Below are 6,097 nucleotides of genomic sequence, written 5' to 3' on the forward strand. Positions count from 1 at the left end.
GTGAGAAGTTTAGGGAAATAATTCGAGTGTAGGACCCCCAACTGAAGACTCTGCCACCAATGGGATGAAGGGAGGGGGAAGATGCAGAGGGAGGGAGTGTTTATCAGGGTGGGGGGGCTGAAAATGTGCAGTTCATGAAGAGATTGTAAGATATTTACTGAGGCATTTTTCCTGGGGGGAATCTCGAGTACCGGAGTTATCCTTTCCCTCTGTGTCCTATTGTGCTCCTATTCCCTATGGACCATTTTTCCCTGGGGTGTGATACCCTGTTTATGTATACATTTTCCTATACCATGTTTAAGATTGGTGTTTTCTCTCCACATCCTCCGATTCCAATTTGCTTCTGGGAGAGGGACTCATTCCCTTGTAAGAACATAGGAAGAGGGGTGGAGTTGACCGTAACCCTAGTCCCCACTCTTGTGGATGGCTGATCATATTGTGAATGGGTTCCTGGGATGTCTGACAAGGTCCAGGTCTCCATCTGGCAATTCCTGGACCAACAGTCCTTTTTGTATTGGCCAACAATTGAAGAGTTCACTTTTTTTCTGTTCTCCATGGGTTGGGTAAATGTGGTTAGTTTGTTTATTTATTATATTTGAAGGGACTATTGTATTTCTTGACTTGCAACAGACTAACACAATGAAAATGTCTTTCAGTTCTGTTTCTTTTGCGAAAGGGAGTTTTTCTTTACCTGGGCTCTCACTTGTCACTTCTGTAAAAAGGTAAGATCAGTGGTATTAAGTTTGTTTTTTGGGGTCTGTGTGTATCTAGCAAGTACATAACTTCATTCCTGATAAACAAATTCAGCAATTGAGGTGTATCTCACCTAAAATGGAGTAGGCCATTCAGCCTCTTGGGCCTGTTCTATTCAATTAGACTATGGCTGATCTGTATCTTAAGTCCATCTTCCCACTTTGGTTCTGTAACCCTTTAATACCCTTGTCTAACAAAAATCTATCAATCTCAGTTTTGAAATTTGCAATTGACCCCCAGCCTCAATTGCATTTTGTGGGGGTGGGAATGGTTGGTCCAGATTTCTACTACCCTGTGAAGAAGTGCTTTCTGACATCGCCCCTGAACAGCCTAGCTCTAATTTTAAGATTATGCCTCCTTGTTCTGGATTCCCCCAGAATGGGGATGGAATGAATGTTAAAAGCACACAATGCAGTAACATCCCCATGGTGCGAGGGCCTTCACTGCTATTTGACTTATGCAGTTAAACAAAGGCATTATAACTAAGTGATGCCCAAAAAACCTTTGTGCTAAATAACCATTAGGTAATGAACATTCTGTTACCAGACCTAATCTATAGGTGTCAGTTTCCTTGTGTAACAAATAGCAACCAGTAACTACTTTCTTGCTTTCTACAGATCAATCTGTTCAGAGTGCTCTATGAAGGTAAGAATACTGAAATTACACTTGTTAGTTTGTGTTGGGATTCCTAGAACTCAGGCAAAGGGCTCCTTTCCATTTAGTCTCATTGTTGAAAGCATGATACAGTGCAGGCTGAATTGTTTTGTCTTTGACCACCAATCTCCCACTGCCAAGCTGGCTTGTGTCTAGTTGTAAAAGCAAGACTCTGCTCTCTGCATAGGGCTGATTAAACACAAGAACTTTTCTAAATTGGAGTGTTTAAAATCACTTGACCATGGAGATAACTTCATGTGGATCTCTGAACATTAACTGGTACCAAGTTTTGAATTTTCATAGCTGTAGATGCATTGAGATGGTGACTGTTCACATTGGAGCTTTTGAATTCAGATCTTTCACATTGTGTAAGTGTAGAGTAAAAAAAACTCTTTTTAATGGTCTGACTTGTTCTTGTGATGTTTATACTTAATGTTTCTGCCTCTTATCCTTCTGATTTTAGTGTTTGGAACGTAAAGTATTGAAAAATGATTTCTCTGCATTTAGAATTGTAGAAATTTACAGCACAGAAGGAGGCCATTCGGCCCATCGTGTCTGTGCTAGCTGAAAGAACTATCCAGTCTAATCTCACTTTCCAGCTCTTGGTCCGTAGCCCTGTAGGTTATGGCACTTCAAGTGCATATCCAAGCACCTTTTAAATGTGAGAGTTTCTGCCTCTATCACCCTCTCAGGCATTGAGTTCCAGACCCCTACCACCCTTTGGTGAAAAAGAATTCTCCTCAACTCCCCTCTAATCTTTCTACCAATTACTTTAAATCTATGCCCCCTGGTTATTGACCCCTCTGCTAAGGGAAATCCACTCTATCTAGGCCCCTCATAATTTTATATACCTCAATTAAATCTCCTGTCAGCTGCCTCTGTTCCAAAGAAAACAACCCCAACCTATCCAATCTTTCCTCATAGCTAAAATTCTCCAGTCCTGGCAATATCCTTGTAAATCTCCTCTGCACCCTCTCTGGTGCAATCACATCTTTCCTATAATGTGGTGACCAGAACTGTATGCAGTACTCAAGCTGTGGCCTGACTAGTGTTTTATACAGTTCTAGCATAACCTCCCTGCTCTTATATTCTATGCCTTGGCTAATAAAGGAAAGTATTTCAATAGGAATCAGGGGGCAAACTCTCCAGTGACTGGAGTCATACCTAGCACAAAGGAAGATGGTAGTGGTTGTTGGAAGCCAATCATCTTAGCCCCAGGACATTGCATCAGGAGTTCCTCAGGGCAGTATCCTAGGCCCAACCATCTTTAGCTGCTTCATCAATGACCTTTCCTCCATCATAAGGTCAGAAATGGGGATGTTCGCTGATGATTGCAGAGTGTTCAGTTCCATTCGCAACCCCAGTCCATGCCCGTATGCAGCAATATCCAGGCTTGGGCTGATAAGTGGCAAGTAACATTCATGCCAGGCAATGACCATCTCCAACAAGAGTCTAACCACCTCCCCTTAACATTCAATGGCATTACCATTGCCGATTCCCTCACCAACATCCTGGGGGTCACCATTGACCAGAAACTTAATTGGACCAGCCACATAAATACTGTGGCCACAAGAGCGGGCCAAAGGCTGGGTATTCTGTGGCGAGTGGCTCACCTCCTGACTGCCCAATCTTCCACCATCTACAAGGCACAAGTCAGGTGTGTGATTGAATACTCTCCACTTGCCTGGATGGGTCCAACAACACTCGAAGCTCAACACCATCCAGGATAAAGCAGCCCACTTGATTGGCACCCCATCCGCCACCCTAAACATTCACTCCCTTCACCACCAGTGCACCATGGCTGCAGTGTGTACCATCCACAGGATGTACTACAGCAACTCGCCAAGGCTTCTTCGACAGCACCTCCCAAATCCACGTCCTCTACCACCCAGAAGGACAAGGGCAGCAGGCACTTGGGAACAGCACCACCTGCACGTTCCCCTCCAAGTCACACACCATCCTGACTTGGAAATATATCGCCGTTCCTTCATCGTCGCTGGGTCAAAATCCTGGAACTCCCTAACAGCACTGTGGGAGAACCTTCACCACATGAACTGCAGCGGTTCAAGAGGGCGGCTCACCACCACCTTCTCAAGGGCAATTAGGGATGGGCAATAAATGCTGGCCTTGCCAGTGACGCCCACATCCCATGAACGAATTTAAAAAAGTATCCCATATGCCTTTTTAACTACCTTATCTACCTGTCCTGCTACCTTCCGGGATCTGTTGACATGCACTCCAAGCTCCCTCTGTTCCTCTACACTTCAGTATCCTCCCATTTATTGTGTATTCCCTTGCCTTGTTTGTCCTTCCCAAATGCATTACCTCACACTCCTCCAGATTGAATTCCATTTGCCTCTTTTCTGCCTGCCTGACCAGTCCATTGAAATCTTCCTGCAGTCTACAGCTTCCTTCTCACTATCAACCAAATGGGAATTTTTGTATCATCTGCAAACTTCTTAACCATGCCCCCTACATTTAAGTCTAAATCGAGGTTTACCATAAAAAGCAAGAGACCTAGTACTGAGCCCTGTGGAACCCCACTGGAAACACCTATTGACCATTAACCTTTTGCTTCCTGCCACTGAGCCAATTGTGGATCTAATTTACCACTCTCCCTTGAATCCCATGGACTTTTACTTTTCAGACCAGTCTGCCATGTAAGACCTTGTCAAAAACCTTGCTAAAATCCATGTAGACTACATCAATCGTGCTACCCTCATCGACCCTCCTTGTTGCCTCCTCAAAAAGAAGTCATACATGACCTACCCTTAACAAATCCATGCTGACTGTCCTTGATTGATCCGTGTCTTTCTAAATGGCAATTTAACTGTCAGAATTTTTTCCAATAATTTGCCCATTACTGAGGTTAGGCTGACTGGTCTGTAATTGCTCAGTCTATCCCTTTCTCCATTTTTTAAAAACGGTACATTATTAGCAGTCCTCCACTTGTCTAGCACCATGCCTGTAGCCAGAGAGGATTGGAAGATGGTCAGAACCTCTGTTCTTTTCTCCTTTTCTTAACAGCCCGGAATAGATTTCATCTGCCTTCAAAGATGCTAATCCCCTTAATATTTCCTCTCATTGTTTATCCCATCCAATATTTCACACTCCTTTAATAGGCATTGATCACCTTCTCTAAGAACTGAGGTTTAGTTTGTGGTTGAATTCTGCAAGAAGGGCTGGGGGTTGTTATGTGGCTCTTGAGATTACCACAAACTTTTATTACTTTTTCTTTGTTGCTAGCCCTATCCCAGATGTATGACATCAAACTTCAAACAAAAACTGTTTCGAAAGTAGGTAACATTTATTAGAGATACATGTATCGCAACTCATTGCATTGATATCTTGCAGATGTAAATCCTCTTCCATGTATGCATCATCCTATTAACTACAAACCATTGACTGTAAGGAAGGTAGAGGTTGGTGTACAGGCAGAAAGGTGCAGATGTGGATGGGAAAAGATACGACAATGGGACTCATCCAGGTAAGTAATCAATGGATGGCAGAGCATGATTCTCAGCCCAGAGGCGTAGTTAGTTGGACTGCAGCATCAACTAACGTACTAGGTTGGATTGTCCTTGTTGGACAAGTTCAGATCTTGCACCACAGCGATCTACCTCATTTAATTAATCAGAGCTCTAGTGTAGAAAAGGAAACGTGTGGTCTTCACCTTTTAAGGATTGTACTGCTATTTATGCACCTTACTGTAAATGGGATTTTATCCAAGGTATAGGATGTTCTAGCCTTGGTGCTTTGTCAAGCTTTTTTCACGTATATTATTAGATGGAAAGCCAACTTGGAGGACCAAGAACCAGGAAGCTTGGTTGGACAGCGCCCACGTGGTAAGAGCTGTTGAGCTGAGAGGGAGAAAACTGACAGAATGTGAGGTAAGTTTTGAAGACAACGAATTTCAGAGCAGTACCAGGATAGCAACACATGATTGTGGAAGAGAACAGAACAAGTTTGAGAATTGTGAAGGACAGCAGATTGAAGATGATTTTCTGAAAGCCAAGTTTGAGGAGCATGCAGAGGGAATTGAGCTGGATAGAAATCAAATGAAAAATGAGCTTTGTAGGTCACATTAGTATCTGGGGACTCTTTGGAGCAGCAGGAGAAAAGTGAGCACTTCAAGAACATTGGAAAATGACTGGTGAGGGGAACAAGTCAGAACAATTGGGGTGGGAGGGTAAACTGAAAGCTAGATATTTTGCAAATAAAATGCAAGATGAATAAGGTGTTCAGATCAGGAAATGTGGAATTAAGACAATTGGCAAATGGATAACAGGCAAGTTTCAAATAAAACCATCAAACATGGATTGATAAATAACTTGAAACAATCTGAATCTGATCAGTGCTGCAGAATTAATGTAGGATGGAAGTGAAATTGACAGGACCATAGGGTTACAGAGAATTAAGACCTACAGTACTGAACTTGAGGCTAGAAGAAACTCTTAATTTTTTTTCAAGTTAACAGCATTGCTTGTGTGGTGGTGTGTCAAATGTTGTAGCTGTTCTCCCTCTGACTGTGACAACTGTTAACTATGGAGATTAATTGATGTACAAGTGATTTGAACGTGAGTGTTCGTCTTTGATAGTAACCCTTGCGTTGATAGAATCATGTACAGCACCCTCGGACCATTTGGTCAATCAAATCTGCACTAATGTTTTCTAGTCTGATACCAATGGC

The 6,097-nt window shown here is 42.8% G+C and overlaps 1 long non-coding RNA gene across 1 annotated transcript; it reads left to right on the top strand.

Annotated features, from left to right (window-relative positions):
* Positions 1-654: 654 nt before the first annotated feature.
* On the top strand, positions 655-4,887 carry LOC137335504 (uncharacterized). Its single transcript, XR_010966438.1, has 3 exons — positions 655-722; positions 1,371-1,398; positions 4,762-4,887. It is a non-coding gene; the product is annotated as an uncharacterized lncRNA (long non-coding RNA).
* Positions 4,888-6,097: the final 1,210 nt, after the last annotated feature.

Source organism: Heptranchias perlo, chromosome 19 (assembly GCF_035084215.1).
Source record: "Heptranchias perlo isolate sHepPer1 chromosome 19, sHepPer1.hap1, whole genome shotgun sequence".
NCBI classification, from domain to species: Eukaryota; Metazoa; Chordata; class Chondrichthyes; order Hexanchiformes; family Hexanchidae; genus Heptranchias; species Heptranchias perlo.